The sequence below is a fragment of the Fundulus heteroclitus genome, chromosome 10 (genome assembly GCF_011125445.2).
Source record: "Fundulus heteroclitus isolate FHET01 chromosome 10, MU-UCD_Fhet_4.1, whole genome shotgun sequence".
In the NCBI taxonomy this organism is placed as follows: domain Eukaryota; kingdom Metazoa; phylum Chordata; class Actinopteri; order Cyprinodontiformes; family Fundulidae; genus Fundulus; species Fundulus heteroclitus.
Genome location: NC_046370.1, coordinates 4,865,452 through 4,885,437, shown reverse-complemented (window position 1 = coordinate 4,885,437; position 19,986 = coordinate 4,865,452).

Below are 19,986 nucleotides of genomic sequence, written 5' to 3'. Positions count from 1 at the left end.
AAATATAAATATTACTGCTGCAAAGAAAAAATATCCAGCTGCTTGTAGCATTCAACCTAATGCTAAATTCTGTTGATGGCTTCATAGCGGCAGATATGGTGGAACACATTAGCAGTAGGGATGTAAAGATTAATCAAATGGTAGCTGTGAAAAGATGTGGCTTGTGTATTGAATCGAGATGCATATTTCTTCCTTTTCTTCCCTTTATTTGGTCTTTGCCTCAGGTTTCACACTTTGCATCAATAAAACTTGATCTCTTTAATAATGGCATACTCTTTTTTTTACCCAGAGCTGGAGCTACATATTATACAGTGTCCAATTCAATGAATTGGACTATTATTGAAAAGTTCATTTACTTCAGTAGCTCACGTCATTAAGTAATTCACTAAGTGAACACACATTATACGGTTTAATTACACACAGACTGAGTTTTTAAAGCCTTTATATTTGAAAATAATGATGATTTTCCGCTTACATTGGACATTTAAGATTGGAATATTGCATCAGACCAATAAACTTTATGCAAAAGAAATTTGATATTGATGAAAAGTATGTATAATCCCTGATTAAAGGTTAATATTTTCAAAAGCCTCCTAGGAATGCATGATCTAATTTATTGAATATTACTGTATAACCTAAATTAGGTGGTGTTTAACCAATAGTTTCTTGTTGTGTATTTAGTATATTTACCAAACAGTTTAAAGGAAAAAAAGTAATGACACTTGTTCAATGGACAGCTCGGACACTGGCCACAATATTTGAAAATTTACATCGTGTGTGCAACATGCAACAACTAGTTGGTGGAGTTGAGACATTTGGACATATGTGCATTTTTTTTTGAGATCCTAATTTTTTCGTAAAAGTTGTGGATACTAATCTTAGAATGATCTAAACAGGCTTTTCAACATGATCAGTCACTTAACCCTCCCAGCCAAGCCTTCCCTGCTGCAACCTCCCCTTGTCTTTGACGACTGTCTTCTTTTCTTCCCAGAACTTCACACTTCTCAGCTCCCAGCCGTCACTTTCAACACATCAGGTGAGGAACGAGCTGCAAAGAGATCATGGCGTGAAAGGCGGCAGGTCTGGATGGCATCAGCTCCAGGCTCCTGAAGTGCTGCGCAGCTCAACTGTGTGGCATCATGGGATACATGTTCAACATGAGCCTGGAGCTTGGGAAAGTTCCACAGCTGTGGAAGATCTCCTTTATGGTGCCAGTGGTGATAATCACAAATTCGAAGGACTTCAAACAAACAACCATCCTTAAGCCCTAGTGAGGTCTTCACTGGATCTGCAGCAGTTTTCCTACAAGCCAGGCATTGCGGTGGATGACGCTTTCATCTACCTCCTACATCGGGCTCTCACCCACTTGGAGAAGCCTGGAAGCTCTGCGAGGATCATGTTCTTTGATTTCTCCGGTGCTTTTATTACCGTCCAGCTGGGACTTCTGAGGGACAAGCTGGAGCTGTCTAGCCTCGTGAGACCATCCTGATCTCGCGAGCTTTCAAGGTTTCACTCGCAGATCAGTCTGGCTACTCTCCGTTAAAGAAAATTTGGAGCCGTTCACCAAACGAACGTCCAATCAGCGTTGGCTTTGAGGCGGGTTGAGGTGTGACGCAACGAGAAGCGACAGTTCAGTCTAAAGACATGGCGGCTTCAGCCGATGAAACTAGCGTTAGCGCGGCTATCGAGCAAGTTTTATCGGAATTACAGAGTATTTCTTTGCTGAGCTAACGAGCCTTTACCTGCAGCAGCAAGAGTAGCTTGGCTTGTGGTTGTGTTTTCGTCGTTGCTCTGTTACGAGCGACGACGAATCTGATTGGTTTATTTGGCCCGTCTATCACCAACATAGGCCAATAAGCTAACCAGTATTTTTGCCCCTTCCCAAAATTACTTCAACGGAAGGTTTCCAGATGGACATGCGGAGCAAATCTATCTGGCGGAGTCAGGTAAGGAGCTGTCAGGAGTGGACCACAACCTGTGCCGGTGTATACTGGACTACCTCACTGCTTTCCCACAGTGTGTGAGGACACAGGCCCGTGTCTCTGACAGGCTGGTCTGCAGTAACATTTCCCCCCAGGGAACTGTCAAGTTTATTTGTGTAGCACAATTCAGTAGCAAGGCGGTTCAAAGTGCTTTACGTCACGAAAACATAAAAACATCATAAACACGTTGAAACGGTCACAGGGTGTAAGACCAGTAACAAACATTATCAGGTAAAAACATCAATACATATCAAACATGATGGTCAATGTTCCTGTTATTGTGGGTCGAAAGCAACTCTAAACAGGCGGGTTTTCAGTCTTGATTTAAAGGTGCATAGCCACATTATTTTAATTTTTATTTATTTATACATCAGTAGCTCACTCTGGTTGCATACAAAGTTTTTATGAAAGATTATCATGTCTTGCTGGTGCATTAGTTGTTATTTTGGTGTTTTACGGTTAGTTTTTCTTAGTTCTTAGGAAATAAAGCCCTTTGTGTTTATTTTTGATAACAACGGAAGTACGACACTGCATGTGTGCAGCAGGGGATAAACTAGGAAGCAGCTAATGGCTATTAGCATTTACCAGCAAAACAATGAAGATACATTAAAAAACCTTCAAAGAATTATATGATTCCAAGAGGGAAAAGTCTTGAATAGCGCTGGGAATACAGTATGAACGTTGGTGTTCACTGAAGCAGAGGCTAAAGCTACCGAGGCTCAGATGTGACCACAGAGTTGATTCATATGAGTAAACATCCTTATTAATACTGTGATAATAGTAATAACAATGCTCTGCTTAGCGTCTACATACTGAAGTACAAACAACATTATAAATAGATCGATTGATTGGTTCTTACCTTGATGCTGTGTCCAAGTTTGCGTTTATCAACGGAAAATGTGTTTCTTCCTAATGTTCTGACATGAGGCTCTCAGAGTTGCTGTAGATTGGTTTATTTAGTTAATAATGGTCGGTCTTCAGTCACGGAGAGCTGCTGCTTTACCGTGAGGCATTTCAGAGGGGTCAGTATCGGTTTGATATTATTTAATTTTTATCTATTAGTCGCCATATGGCTTTCTGAGAGTTCTGCGGTACTGCCAGTAGATGGCGCCACGTGTGTTTATATCTTATATCTTTTCTAGACTCAAAAACGACTATCAAAACACTTTCTGGACGGACACTTGGAATATGTAGTCCTATTTGATCATAATCAACTGGATTTTGGTCTTTTTGGTATAGGCATATAATGTGACTATACACGTTTAAAGGAACTTAGTATGCTGGCACTATTCCTGTTCAACCTCTACACTGCAGACTTCTCCATCAACTTCCCAGGCTTTGAGTAGTTTTCAGGAGTTTGCGGACTTGTTAGAGCAGGCACTCGTCTACAGCTGAGAGAGTGTGGTGAGATTCGTTCATCAGGAAGGCTGGCTCTGTCCTAGGATGCCCCCTCAACCCGGCGCAGGTGGTGGGAGACAAGAACTCTGGCAAAAATAACATCACTGTTGAACTGTGTCTACCACTCTATGCATGAAGCTGCTGCAGAGCTGGAGAGCTCCTTCAGTGAGAGAGTGCTGCATTCTAAATGCACAAAGGAGTGTTATCACAGATCCTTTCTCACAGCAGCTGTTAGACTTTATAACATGACTGCTCACTACAAATGCGGTAGGTTTTTTTACATCCCTGCTGATCTGGCACTTTTTCATTCTTGTAAATAGTTTTTTTTAATGCACAACTATACATACATACCTACATACATACATACATACATGTTTTGCACATTAAAAAAAAAATTCCCACTCAGTTGAACTCTTCTTTAATTTCTATTTTTAATAACTGTGCACTATTTTTTCTTAAATTGTATATTGCTGGGACACTTGATTTTCCCCACTGTGGGATAAAGTAACTTTATTTTCTGTTGTAGTCTATTCAGCTATGCCCTCATGTTAATAACCATCAGGGCATCTTTATTTTCCATATTTAGGTATATCCCATTTTTTCCCGGGTTTGTAAATAGTCTGAACATGTGAGCATGAATATGTGATAAGCTGGGAGTGGGAAGTTATGACATTAATATATCCTTACTGTATGCTCCATGTCAGCCTGGAGATGTGCCAGCAGTTCCTGGAAAGACAAGTGGGCTGTGTAGCCTAATGAAATATGGGATCTTGTGTTTTCCAGCACACTAAACATGCAAATAAGCCTTACATTAAAGTGATAATGACACTGGCAGGTGTCAACCAAGTTCTGTTTTCCTCATATGATCCCTATCTTGGTGGCAGGTTGAAGCATTAGCTATTGCTTCATAAAAACAAGTGGCATTGAGTCTATTTTAATTTCAATCTTTATGCATATGCTTGTAAAGTGTCTGGACATGCTTCAGCAGTCATTGTCTCTCCATCTGCTTTTGGTGATATCTTTCCCCGGGGATAGCGCTTGACTCAAAGAAGCAAGTCCTTCTTGCTTTCTTTGCAGAATCTCCTCCGCCCTGTCTTCACACATAAGTGCTTTAAATAAGGCTGCTGATAAAATGGGGTTGGGAGCTGTCATCATCTTTTACATCTTTAATACTGGGATTCCTGTCTGCAGCAGCAGTAATGCAGTGCATTAGCATTACAATAGCTGTGATTAATGAAGGGAACAGAGAGCTATACTAGCAGTTTTAGCTATGGAAGAGGGTTTAAACTGGTTAGCTCACCAATACAAAGACTGGGTGTTTTTGACACTTTGACCTATATCCTCTTCTGGCAGCCTTGGTAAAGATATGTAGAAAAGACTTAACATTGTTATTTTAAGCACAGTCCACAAATGTTCAATAAGGTTGAGGGCAGGGGCCTTTCAGAAGCTCAATGTTGACCTTTTTTATCAGCCAGCAAAACCAACCTTCATAATGATGCCTCCACCACCGTGCTTGACAGTTATTACAGTGTCATCTCAATTCCTCCAAGTATTCTTTGTCTGATCATGAAACTTCTCTCCAAAGATCCTTGACTTGGCCAAACAGGCAGCTGCATATTTCAGTTGTGCTCGACGGTGGTGTTTTTAGGAAAGGCTCTTCTGTCTTGGTCAGCAACAGCGAAGCCCTGTTCGTATTAATTTCCCTTGAATTTGAGCAGTAAAACTGGTGTTCCAGCAGATTTCAAGTTATGATTGATTTGAGCCTTAGTGGTTCTTGGGTTGTTCCTGAACATCCTAACTGGTATTCTTTCATTTTATCTGACCTATTGCGTGAGATAAGTACAGTTTTCCAACCTGACAACAGTCCAAAATACATATCTAGATGAGCTTTGAAATTGATAAAGGAGATATTCATTAGGCTTTTGTAATGGTTTTCATTGAACCCTCTCCAAAATGTAAGGATTATTACTGGTTTGGTCATTTGGTTGATTCCAGCTATTAAAAATAACAAGTCAACTAATAATCCCAAGTCTGCAACTGGATATCCTCATTTAAAAATGTTCACCCACTCTGTCTGAAAATAACACTGCTTAAGTTTAAGTGGAGGTACCAAAAAAGTTGGGAAAAGTTATCTTATGAATACAGCTAACCTCAGGGATTTACAATTATTTCTGAGATATCTACTTTATTATTTTTTTCTTACCCTTTAAAGATGTTCATGAATATGGTTATTAATCAGCATGTCTATGTTACACTGAAATATTTTAACATTAAGACTTTTTCATGAAACTTTGTTGAATTCCAGGCTGAGTGGTAAAATAGCACATGCTGGCAGATTTAATAACCTACTTTGCAGCTGTGCAGGGTGTCTGTAAAATTATCTCACTATAACAATGAGATTATTTTGAATTTCTGCATTTTTTTCCTTTGCTCCCTCAGGTAAGAGCTCATCTTTTGATCATAAAGATGAAGCTCCTTGACAGAGTGATTTCTGCCTTGAAATTTGAAGCTTTCAGGTGTGCTTCAGTAACATCAGTGCATAGAAAAAAAACTGCCTGTGCATGATAGAAAGTACAATAAAATAAAAATAAGCCAAAAAAAAACCCTAATGAAGATGCGCAATTTAGCATATAAAAATAGAAAATCCTGCATTTTAAATTGACAGTAGATAAAGCTTTCCTTTGATCGTTAGCATGTTTATCAAGGGGCTTTGGGTTTTGACAAGTGCAACAATCCTGGAGCTCTGCAGGCTTCCTATGAAAAGCCACTCTCAGAATTGAGCACACAGTTACAATTCAAATGATTCTTTTCCTGATACCAGCAGCTAAATCACAACTTCTTGGATAAATTATACTCTGCATGACTTTAAAAACTTAGGTAAAGGGTAAAAGCTAATCAGCTGTTAAAAAAGTTGCACTTAAATGAGTTATTCTAGTTTTCAAAATGAATTAAGTGATTTTTTTTTTGTTGACTGTGCAGAAGGTAAGGCGTGCTTCTGTCTGAGCTCTTACCAGAAACAAATCACTTCTGTATATGTTTATGTAAATATAGGATATGGGATCTGCAATTAACGTAATGCAAAAATACACGGGATATTTATACACAACTGTAAAAAAGGGGTTTTGTCTTCTTTTAGATTTCAACATTTTAGCCTTTCTGTTTCTGTTATTCAAATTATCATACGCATTTTAATAACAGGCAAAGTTAACCTGAGTGAATACAAAAATATGATAACAGATAAAGTATTGAAAATAATTTTGAATTCAATACTGGAATCAATTACAACCTTTTGATCAGTTTCGCTAACCAAACCCAAGCTGGGTTGCAAAGAGAATGACGCACACTCAAACAGAACCTGTCTGACAACAGGAAGTAGAATAAAACATCTAAAAAAATTATGTCTTGATTTAAAGAAACTCAAGAACACATGAGAAACAAAATGACTGAGAGTTATCAGTGTGGGAATGGTTTAAAAAATAATTTACTAGCACTAGGGAACCAAACCAAGAGCCATTACAAATATGTAAAAATGAACCCAATCTTTATAATCTGATTGAATTTAACTTTGTACAATGCCTTGAGATGACATGTTTCATGATTTGGAGCTATATAAATAACATTTTATTGAATTGAATTAAATTGAACAGCGACCATCCTTCTGAAACGACTAAAAAGGTGGTACACTGACATCTCATCCAGGAGGTCAGAAAGAAAATCAAACTGATCTTTAAACATGTTAGTGGTAATGGTAGTATAATGGACAGGTACTACTTTGCTGCTTCAGGACTTAAACAACTTATTGTAATTAATGAAATTATGACATTTTCTCTACAGCAGAAAATGAGAATAGCAGGCTATGACTTTTAGCTCACTTGGGAATGATCTAGGAGGAGCAAATCGATCTCTGAATGACTCCCAAAAAAATTTAGATTTTTAAGTGGCCTACTCAGACAAAGTTAAATCCAATTTAAATGAAGGGGCTGTAATGTGCTGGACTTTGTCATTTGGGTAGTTAAAGGTATAATGGATGATCTTATCTATTGGTAGCCCCATGATGTGCTCACCTAATGCTAATGCAGGTGCTCGTTCCTTGCTAGTTTCATGTATCCAGTGAGCTTCTGTGTTAGTCGTTCATTGTAGCTCCTCTGCTCTCACTATATACTTTGAAAATGGCTGAGAGTCGCAAGAAGCAAAGTTTATGGGAAGAAGAAGAAACTGTATGGTGTGTGGAGCAGAAACTGTTGGCCGACTTAAACAAAATATCACTTCGCTAAATCCTCATAAATGTTAATCTTTCATCAGACCACTTTTTAGCTTATACCAGGCTGTTTTAGACAGTATTTTTCCCTTAATAAAATAAATAATCTTTTTAAAAGAGATTTTCTTGCGGTTGTATTTTATATTAAAACCAGTAAGATATGTGTTTGCCTTTTTATTTCCAAGGTGCAAGTTAACACTGACCTACATATTCATACACATACCTGTGAACACAGAGAAGCATGAAAAAAGGATGCCAAAAGAAAGAGACAAACTGAGAAAGATGTGTGCAGATGAGCAGACCAAAAAAAACTCACTCAGGCAAATTGATTCTGACCTGACCAGATTCTGCACGACAGCAGTCGGAGACAAAGAGAGGTCAGTCTATCAAGCTGTCGCAGAAGTTAATTTCACTGAAGGTTTGGTCTGGGGAAGTCATTCTAGAGCAATTTGATTGCTTGATGCGCTATAGTCCTTAATAGAAAAAGCACTTGAAAATATCATTTTGTATGTAATCAATCTGTTTAAAGAGAAAATTAGGTCACACGATGAAATCCTGTTTTTTCTCTCCCATATGAACATTTGAATGTTTAATGTTAATTTTACAACCCTGAAAAACAACTCAACTAATCTATAAAAATGGATAAAGAAATGTTTTAAAACCTTCTGAAATGTAACAACAAGGATATTAGGACACCCATATATTTATTGCCATGTCAAATGTTTAATAACACACAGAGGCATACCACATAAGGTGCATATAATTAAAACATAATTGATTTGCATTTTGGAGGTTTGTCATATTAAACCTTTGACTTCTATTATGGTGTGCTCCTGACTCGAAGAGAGAGTAAACAAAATGATAAGATAATAAAGCTTTGGAATTCTTGCAAAATAAGTTTGTATATGTTTGATAGACTGCTTACAATCTGGTAACATATATTATAGTGACACCCTGCTCAGCGTTGCCTGCAATGGTTCCTGAGAACATTGGAGATCCAACGGCAAATAAGGCATCTATACTGTCTATTTCAGCACTGAATATTCAGTGTAACAATAGTAGAATAGGATACGGTCAGCAGGTTATGCTAGAACTACACGCATCCTGCATTTCAACAACAGTACACTCTGAGCAGACTCGGACTGCTATACCAGCCAGACCCGGCTGCTGACGAAGCAGCCGGGATTTCCCACCAACACAGGCCGCACCAAGAGAAGACAAAGTCCCTGTGATGGGAAACGGAAGCTCGGTAACTGGGGAGGGCTAACGGCTAAGCTAATAGCTAAGCCTTGCAGAATGCTGCTTTCATCCATTCAGCTTACGCTCCCTGGAGAATACTTAAAGAAGCTGGATTTAACCACAAATTGAGGGATGAGAGACTCCTGTGCCATTATTCTAACTGAGACATAGCTAAACTCCATTCCTGACGATGCCATTAGCATGGAGGGGGTAACCAACTTTCAGTCAGACAGCTCAGTGGTGTTAACAGATGGTGTAACAATGCCAAGGTGGTCTTAAGTCATTGATCATCGGACATTGTGTTTTTGAGTATTAAACGTAGACCTTTCTAATCGGCCAGGGAATTTACCATCATCATCATCATCACTACTGTTTACATCCCCCCAGTGCTAACGCCAAGGAAGCTGAGTGGGCTCTACTGTTCCATTTGTGACTTGCAAACCACAGGTCCAGAGGTTGTTTTCATTGTTGTTGAGGACTTTAATCAGTCCAACGTGAAGACAGTTCTCCCCCATTTCCATCAGCATCTGAACTTTGTCACTAGAGGCTCAAACACACTAGACAGAGCCTACACAAACGTTAAGGCAGCATTTAAAGAGCAGCAAATTGTATAAGAAAATCCAGGGATTCTTCCACCACTCAACCAACACCAGACATATGTGTCAAGGCATTGAGACCATCGGAGACTACATGGTTGCTCCTTTTGTGAGAACAACACAGACTTTCTCAACATACTCAATAATTACTTTGGTTTGTTTGAAGCTCTTAACAACATTCCTGTGAGGACATCCACACTTCACCCAATAACCAGGGATTCAGTCTTGAGACAGTTGCTGTCTGGTGAACATTAAGAAGACTCAAAAAACAGATCCCAGTTAGTCCAGACTGGCAAAAACACCTCCAGCGTCATCTTCCTCAGCACTAGCTTCCCCCAGGGTTGCATACTCAACCCACTGCTTTTCATCCTGATGATCCAGGACTGCTCTGCCAAGTTCGGTACGATCCACATCATTAAGGATACGGACGACAAAACAGTGGTGGGACTCATCAATAAGCTGGCCTACGGGAAGGAGATGAAACACCGGAAGGATTGGTACAACAAAAACAATCTGATCCCGAATATCAACAAAAAAAATAAAAATGTTGTTTACTTCAGGAAAAATCAGTTAGGTCACACACCCCTTCTCCTCAACAATGCTGCAGTGGAGCGAGTCAGTGTCATCAAATTTCTGGGTATGCAGATTGCAGACACTTTGCCCTGGTCCCTCCAGACCTCTGCTCTTGTGAAGAGAGCACAGCAGCTTCTGCACTTTATGCGTCAGATAAGAAGAGTAAACCTCCGTCGTCTCATCCTCATCACTTTCTACAGAGGGACTATAGTAGGCGTATTGACCAACTGCAACTCTGTCTGGTTTGGGGCCTCCAATGCCTCAGATTGGAAATGTGTAGAGGGGCGAGGACTGTGGAGAGAATAATCGGGACAGTGCTTCCCTCCATCCATGACACTACTCGGTAGCTGGAACCCTTCTTTAATCAGGATTTCTCCCAACTCCTTGGAATATGGGAGCTTGGTGAGGGAAACCAGGTGGACCATCTTGGAGAATGAGTCGATTATAGTCAGGATCACAGTGGGACTGTTGGACAGAGGACTGGTGATGAAGTCCATTGAGTTACGTGTCCAGGGCCCAGATAGAACTCGAGGTGGCTGCAACAAACCAACTGGTGGCCTCTTGGAAGGCTTAGCACTGTTGCAGATATGACAGGCGGCCACATATTCCAGCACATCCTTCCTGAGGGATTCTCACCAGAACTGGGAAGAAAAGAGGTGGAGGGTGTTTGACTGGCCAGGATGACAGAAGAGCTTAGACTTGTGACAGAATGCTAGGACCTTGGAAATCAGATGATCTGGGACAAACAGGTGGTTCTCAGGGCAGGATTCAGGAATCGTGACAGTTCTGTGTGCTTCTCTGACCTCTCTTTCCAGTTCGGTCATGGTGACCACCAGTCGCACTTCCTCTGGGAGAATGAAGTCCTTATCATCTTGTCTGGGAGCTAAATCCAGGTTCCTCCATGCGTGGCAGGGCGTCATGTTTTATGTTCTTGGAGCCGGGTCTACAGGGTAAAGTTGAATCATGAGAAGGATAGAGCCCACCTGGCTAAGCAAGGGTTCAGTCTTCTGTCAGATTTCAGATATTCCAACATCTTGTGGTCGGTCCAGACCAGAAATGGTTCCTTGGCTCCCTCCAGCCACGGCTAATTTGACAGCCAGAAGTTCTCGATCTCCCACATCATAATTGCACTCTGCATCAGACAGGGACCTGGGAAAGAAGCCACAAGGATAAATCTTGGAGTAATCAGCTTTTTGGCTCAGAATGGCACCTACCGCAGTGTTGGAGGCATCCACCTCTATGATACTAACTGTGGGGTAGGATCAGGAGTGTGCAGGACAGGAGCCGAGGTAAACAGATGTTTCAGTTTCCGCTTCTTCAGTTGAGATGAACTTAACTTTAGAGGATTTCAGGTTATGGAGAGGAGAAGCAATTTGATTTAAATTTCGTATGAATCGTCTGTAGAAGGTAGCGAAGTCCAAAATTTGTTGTTGGTGTTTATAGTCTGAGGGGGTCAGCCAATCCTAAACAGTGGGAATCTTAGGAGTGACGTCATGGGACTGCACATAGCAGCTTCAGAAGCATGAACAGACAGGAATCATTACAAGAGCTCTGAAAAGAATGTGGAATCAGCAGTTTCACTGTATAGAAAATAGTCCACAAGCGGAGAACATTCAAACCAACTGTCAACATGCCCAGGTCTGGCCCTCCAAGCAAATCCTCCCTAAGGGTAGTCTGCAAGATGCTAAATGAAGTCTCCAGAAACCATAACATGTAATTACCCTGCCAACAACAGACTCATTCCTGTACAATCAGAAAGAGAAAGTCCTGGGCCGAGTCTCATTGAGATCCTTTGTGGGGACTTCAAACAGACTGTACCCTTAAACACACATTTTTGACTATATGTTTTTTTTTAAATGATATTTGTTTTGGTTTGATATGGCACATTTAATATTGAAGTTAAATTACATTTCTTTCCTTTCCAAAGATTAATAAAAAAATATATTATATTATTATGTAAGAATTTCTAGATAAGGAACTAGGCATTTGATGCAACATTACATTTTTTTCACCTCACTGCATGGGTTTCACTTTTTTAAATTAATTAATCATTTATGCCTGAAAAATTCACCAATATCCAACTCACTACACCCATACTGGTTTAACATCTGCTGCATGTTGTCATGTTTTGCACGCTAGAATGCCAACTGAATTGGAAAGTTTAATTTCAACCCCTTGAATTCTCTAACAAACCTCAAATCTGGGCTTCTTTACACCTCTTGCTGTGCTGGGCCTCGCAGCTCCTATTGGGAAGAGTCAAGTTCAGACAGCTGCTGAGACACATCAGTGATTTCATTTAGAGTGGCTGAGTGGATTTAAAATTAATGCGCTACGGAACAAAAAGACAAGGCAAAGGGAAAAAGAATAGACTGGATCAGTGCGCCTCAGTTGGCTTTGTGTTCTTTTTCACAACATGAAAATAAAATTTTGAATTACAACTGGGACTTAAAGCTTTATAAATTAGAAAGAACATACAGCAGGTTACAGAGCAATTTAACAAAGTTCAGAGAATATTTTAGCACCGGCTTTGCCAGTCAGTAATTCCAATTTTTTTTCCTCTGTCTCTGTTGAGTCTAAAACAAAGTTAAAGATTTCATTAAAAGTTTGCTCAGCCTGTCCTAGAGCTAAATTATCCCTAGTTACTGCTTTTGATATCAGGTTAGTGGTTTAACAATTTTTACCCTAGCTGTTCTGATACTGTTTTACGAATATGCATGCAATTCCTCTTCTGATTTCAATAAGTAAGGGGGGTTGTGAATTGAAAGGTGCAGGCAGATGCTTTTGGCACATTACACCTACATATATCATATACGACACTTAACCTTTTGCATAGTTTTACCTTTAACTGAATTGTTTAGGATCCATTAATCGAGCCACAGATATTTCAGTTCCTAGCAAGTTGGCAGAGATTGAAACCTTCCAGGTCAAAGACCTTACAATCAAGCTGGTGCAAAATCCTGAAACTCTTTCGACAGTGTGACCCAGCAGGCAGAAGAAAACAGCAGCAATCTCTGTCAGTTACATGCACACAAATGAAAATGTACCGTGCTATCTGTGTGTCATGTTCAGAAGCTGTGGAGTGTGAGAACAAGGCATTTTCAGATTCTGTCATGTCTTACTTTCTCTCCACACGATCATCATAAACGCCAGAGTAATGGCACAGATGTTACCCAACTCCCACAGAGATTAGTTTTGTCAGATCAAGTAATGTTTTTAAAATAAGGAACTGATTAGGTAAGAGCAACAATCTTAATTCGCTCCAAAAGAATGGGGGTTTTAAGCTGCCGTCATAGTTTGTTATCTTGCTGCTTCTTTATCGGGGCGAATATTTTGCAGATTTCATATTCTGTTGAAAAATAACACAAATATGCAGCAGTGTGAACTAGTTATTGGACCAAAAACTGAAAAAAAGTGTGAGCAGTTTTACTAAGAGCTTGATTTTATCAAGATTGCATGATCACTGATTGCAGTTGTCAATCCAAATTAAAATTTCTATTTTTAAAGATATAACCTCTTCATTCATACAGGTTTTTGGTATGAAATGTGGGTTTTATCACAGGACCAAAAATGCAGACAGGATTCCCAAAGCCAAAAATGAGCTCAGGACCAAAAAAATAAATAAAATAAAGTAACAGGGAGCATGGAGTTAAGGAAGCTACGGGGAGTGAGAAATCAAATGGATGAAACCAGCAATGAGAAATGGAAACCAGGGAGTTTAAAAAATAGAGGAATTTGTGGATAAATGAAGCAGAGACAGGTGAAGGTAATCAGGAGGAGATGAGGAACAGCTGAGGCCAATAAAGACAGCTGAGCTGAGGGGAGAAGTGCAATGAAATACATGGAAAGAATCTAGCAGGTATTATGCACAATGTACACTGAGTGACCTGAGGACATAATTCACAAATGAACCAAAATAGCAGCAACAGGAAAAAGCAGAAACCCAAAAACTCAAACATCTTAGCATAAGCATAAGGGAATAACTAAAGAAAGCAAGGCCTAGGGAACATAACAAAAAAAAAAGGCAAAATACAAATACATGACGTTTCTTGCCAAGAGCAACAAAGACATTTCTTTATTGACTGTCCAATAAACAAACTATGATCCTGTCAACATTAAATAGCAACAGGCACAATGAATAACTACATTTTTCAGAAAATTACCTGATGATGCTTTACCTTTTAAGTTTTGCTGATGTTTTCTACTTTAGACTTCTTCTTTTCCTACAAATGTCCTGAAATATTTGGAGATTTGAGACTTTTGTCAAGTCAAATATAAATCTTCAGACATTTCGAAGCAAAGAAGTCAAACCCATTCTCTGGTTAGTCTACAGTATTTCATACAAACCTTTATCTAACTTTTATTCAATGTTCCTCAAGAATTGGTCGATGAAAACTTCAGCAACACTTGAAAATTCAGGAGCAGACTTTATTGACAGACAAATGCGTTTTGGCTTGTGGCCTTCTTCAGGGTCATGTTCCTCAAGAATCCCACATGAAATTGTTAAGCAGTCCAAGGAAATATAAAACTGTGAAAATAAACATTGTTTATACTAAAACGTTTTCTTGCATCTACGTAATTGCCAATATTACATATACTGCTTGATATGTTCATTGACCCATTCACTTTCTGTACCACTTAATTTTGTTCAGGGTCATTGGAGCCCGTAACCCATCATACCCCTTGGATTAGTCATCACCAACCACACACTCCCGTTTAACGGCTTTTTAGAGCCACCTTAAAGGTCCTTTATGTGTGTATATTAAGGAAAATTAATATATGTAGCTTCTTTTGAATGAAAAATCCCTGTTGAATATTTTTGTTACTTAATTCTACATCAAATTCAAAAGTTATCAACAAAATTAAGAATTTCTGTTTGTAAACCATACATTTAAAAAAGCAGAAAATAGATCTAGCTACATAAATTAGAGTCTATATTCTTCTGAACTTACGTAAGAGATAGACACCAGCCTCTTTGGGGAAGTTCCTCATGGAATGTGTTGCTTTAAACCTTTCCTAACTAAACTATCGACCCTCTTGGCAAGACTCTATCAAAACCTCCCAGCATAGTTTCCTCTTTTCTTTGCATAGCGGTATCCATAACCACTACCCAGCCCAGCAAGGTCATGCTGAAAATGTCTGGATGCTCCTGCAAAGGAATCTGTTGGCTGTGGGCTATTCAGGGGCAGTGAGATTAGAGTGGTGCACAAGCTAACAGCAGTGAGCCTGTAAGCCAGGCTCAGGGCATACATGACCATTTAGTTACAGACAAATCTGTTTCCCTACACATTTCTAAATCAGAACTCACATTTGCAGATCTATCATCAAGGGGCTGTAGAAGAAGCTTCTAAAAACATCAGAGCTATATGTTTTGTTACATTTTTGTCTTTCCATCTTTAAACGTGCGCTCCACTCATTGTTCTACGGATGCATAGTAGGTTAGTCAAAACTTATATAGATGTTTTTCAATAAACTTAATTTTTTTTCAATATCTCATTACACACTGTAAACTGTAATAACACAAGAAAGTGTAGTTTAAGCTTTTACAAATGGAGTTAGTTGAACACAAACTAAGATATACAGTCATGTGAGACATTCTGATAGTGTATGGTCCTGTATAGTAGGTACACCTGGTCTGGCGTTCTGTTAACTATGACATCATCCAGAGAAGACGGCTCACCCGCTACTACCATCTAATGTAGAACAGATTACTAGATCAATGTGTGCTTCTGTGCTTTTTTGTCTCTGTTGTTGTGTCTCTGCTCTGTCTTCTGTAACCCCAGTCGGTCGAGGCAGATGACCGTTCATACTGAGCCCGGTTCTGCCGGAGGTTTTCCTTCCCGTTAATGGGGAGTTTTTCTTCCCACTGTCGCTTCATGCTTGCTCAGTATGAGGGATTGTACCAAAGCCATGTACAATGCAGACGACTCTCCTTGTGGCTCTACGGTTCCCCAGGAGTGAATGCTGCTTGTCGGGACTTTGATGCAATCAACTGGTTTCCTTATATAGGACATTTTTGACCAATCTGTATAATCTGACCCAATCTGTATAATATGATTGAACTTGATTTTGTAAAGTGCCTTGAGATGACATGTTTCATGATTTGGCGCTATATAAATAAAATTGAATTGAATTTAATTGAATTGTATAAAAAACTGTGGGCTCAATGATGGGAAGTATGATTCAATCACTGGAAGCTAAGTACATGGTGAAGAAAAAAAAATTTAAAGTACATTTCAGGTGAGTTTTCATAAACTCAGATTGTGCATGAATGCAGTATTAATTTTGGGCCTTAAAGAAACTTCTGCACAAATTTGAACTGTGAGTAAGACGAATAGTTTAGTTTGACCTGTAAGCCCCACCCCCTACTGTTTTTTTCCACCACTGTGAAACCCTTGACATGCAATTGAACACACGCCTTAAGCTGGTCCTCCTCTGGAGAAAAAAAGGCATCATCGAGGAAAATTTCTTAGTTTTGTTTGAAATAAATGGCTATGTCTTGGGTAAATGATAATTTCTTATGTAAATGGTCAACACTTACATGCGTGCCGTGCTGTTCTGTTTACATACCCTGTCGTGCACACACTGGAGGAGCTGATGTAATGCAGCCTCGCTTTTGTCAGTCAGCCCTAGTGCAGCTGTAGCTCCAATTTAGCTCACCACCGCCAATGTGTGAACGTGTGTATGAATATACAAGCAACTTCATCAGCATGTGCCCCATCAGCACCTGTCATCTATTTCAGCCGCACCGGCTGTATCAAAATCAGCTATTCAACTGCATGCTTTAAGTCTTCAGCCCCAAATCCACCCAAAACACCACAATCAAATACGTTTAATATAAGATAGTCCTGTAATAAATTGAAGTGTTTTCTTTGGATGAGTCTGTTTATTCGAACATCAAAGTCCTTAAATTTTTATTAAAAAATAAGTTCGGCAAAATGTTCTTAGTTCAGTGCATCAAAGTCTGCTGCAGGCACAAAAAATAAAATAAATAAATCCTGACACAGCCAGAAATTGATCGCAGGTTATCTTTGGTTGCAAGACACCGTCCTTGAACCTGTGTCACATGTAGCATCATAGATTTAGAGCCATGACCAAAGATTTCTCCACAATTTTCTTTCAGTCCTCGTCTTTCGTCTGTGACGGCACAAAATCGCACAGCGTATACCGAGCATAAAGCTCTTTACCATGAAGCAGTGATTGCCAATGAATGATACATATGAGCTGTGATTGTCAGGGAAATTATTATCATGTCATCTTGTTAGAATAGATTTGAAATTGTTTTAGTAAGCTTAGCCACAATGCAGCTAAACTCAACGATGTTGGACAGCTTAGCTTCTTAACCCCACACCATTCATTGCTAATGAACAGCACATTTTATTATGCACAGAATTTTATGTTTCCTTGTTTGAATAGATTTTAAAAGTTTGTCTCTATTTTAATCATGTCAAGAATGAAATCTTATTTTTGTCTGTTTTTAACCATAGTAGGATATGCCATATAAGTGAAATGGTTTAAATAATTAGGTAGATTTTAACTCATATAGTTGTATAATAAGCATGTACTGAGAAAATTGGTTAGTATTAACCAACTTTTTTTGTTTACATGCTTTTTACTTGTTGAACTTATTCCTTCTTAGAATTATTGACTTAAATCAACCCACATAAAATATGTGATTTTTTTATTATTCCATTTTAACATGTTTGAATCAGTGTATAAGAATCACATACATTTAAACATGTTTAGATTTAGCTAACTTCTCTAAGGGGAAAGTAAAGTTCTGCAAAGGCAATTTTTCAACTTACTGACCCAAAGACTGTAATCATTTGAATTTATATTCCCCTTACATCAGATTACACTTTGAGAACTCAGCTTATAGGTCACTTTATCATCAGTATTCTCTTCTGCTCGTGGCCTCTGACAACCTCTGTCATACAAATTACACCCTGTGATGCTTTAAAGAGCAGAGGGACAAACCCTTCCTGCAGACTATCCTAAATGCTATTATCCGTACACTGAGATTGACACTTTAAATAAAATAACCATTGATCACATACAGAGGGGCCCCATCTTTTGTCTTCTCAAAGGCATCTGCACTTACAGAGTGTTAGACAACAAAGAGCCACAGGGGGCCCTCTCGCGTGTCGACGGGGGTTTTTAGTGGTGTGGAGGAGTATGACAGCGTGCTGAGAAATGTCACGTCCGTGATTGTGTCTGGTGTTCTATGCCAAAGATGTCTTTGACTGCCGTCAGCAGATAAAGACGCCTCAAGTTGTGTTTTCTCAATGTGTTCAGTTCACAGTAGCAGAAAGGAGGAGGAGGAGGAGTGCTTGACAGATTTGTAGGATATTGAGTTAGAACTGTACAGGCGATGTTGTTATTTGTGGACCTAAAATACAGTTGCAGCTAAAAATAACAGCATAGGCTAACACACAAAGTGTGACCACAAATCTAGAGGAAGCATCCGGGTTTATTCTGTTTACGTGTTAGGACTATTAATCCTATTTGGAAACATCATGATCATTTTCTTGTCATAAATACAATGATTCCTTTCTTAATACATGCGCTTATGATTCTAGTTACTTTGTTTAAAAGGTGACAGCAGGATATTTACACCACACACTGACATGAACAAATTCAATCTTGGGCCAACTTATTGTGTAATTTGTTGAGCAATTGAGCACAATAGGCCATCAGTGTGCAGGAATACTAATGCACATCCCAATCCTGAGAGTAATGATGAGTTGCTAGAAAATTAAGCTGCACTGAAGGTTGTATTTCATCAGTGGAGATACAAACAGATGAGGTGAATCTGATGTATAATGTCTTATTTTGTATGTATTATTTAAGCTTTAGAAATATGCATGAAACAAATGCGTAGTCACCTATTTGACTTATGAAATTAATCATAGATTTTAATTCCCTTTGTTGCTTAATTTCAGATCCAGCTCCAGGAAACTAAACCAAAGAATGATCTACTTTAAAATCCTCAAACTATCAGGGAGTAATGATAGATCCAGAGGAGATGAAATATTTGGTATAAACAATCTTTGGTATGCAAGATGAGATTTTTGCTCTGTTTTTGCAATAACTACTGAAATGTGTACACAGCAACGTCTAGCCTACATGAAACAATATGCCCCTGTTATTTTTTTTTATAAAACAACCCACACACTAAGCCAATATTGTTAATTTGTATTAGACTATGCCAATAGTGTGAACCTTTAATTATCAGTTTATTCACATAATCACTTACTAATTAATAAGAAGATTATGATAATTTCAATTAAATGCAGACACTCACACACAATTAGGTTTAATTAAATTAGATTAGTTTTAAAGATAATTTTTGAAGTAAAGATGGATAAATGCAGTCCGGACCTACTTCAAATGTCTAAAATAGCCACGTATAGAAATACGTGACCTACCGCAGAAAAAGGAGGAACAACTCAGCAGAGCTCAAACTGAGGAAATGTGAAAAACCTTACATTTTTGAGAAAATACTGATTTTCATTTTATTGCAAAATATGCTTGTTGAAGTTATGAAGTAACCCTTCAATGCTTTAAATGACAGTTTTGAAGGTTTTAAAATAGTAAGATTTGTGTTGAAACTCGGCATGTTTGCAGCGGCATCTACATGGAAACCCACGGCTCATTTGTACGTCCGCCTTCCTGTGGCTCAGCGCAGGCTTTTGTTAGGCGTATCGGCCAATAAGCTGCATGTTTGAACGAATGAATGAATGAATAAATGAATGAATGAAAGAAATTTATTTCAGACAGTCAACAATTAATAAATTTAACAAATAACAATAATAACAAATAATAATAAATAAATAAATACATTTCAGAAATAAATCAATTTCAGAAATTAACAAATAATAATAATAATAGATAAATCAATTTCAGAATTGCTTCAAACAAACAACCGAGTACCACATGAAAA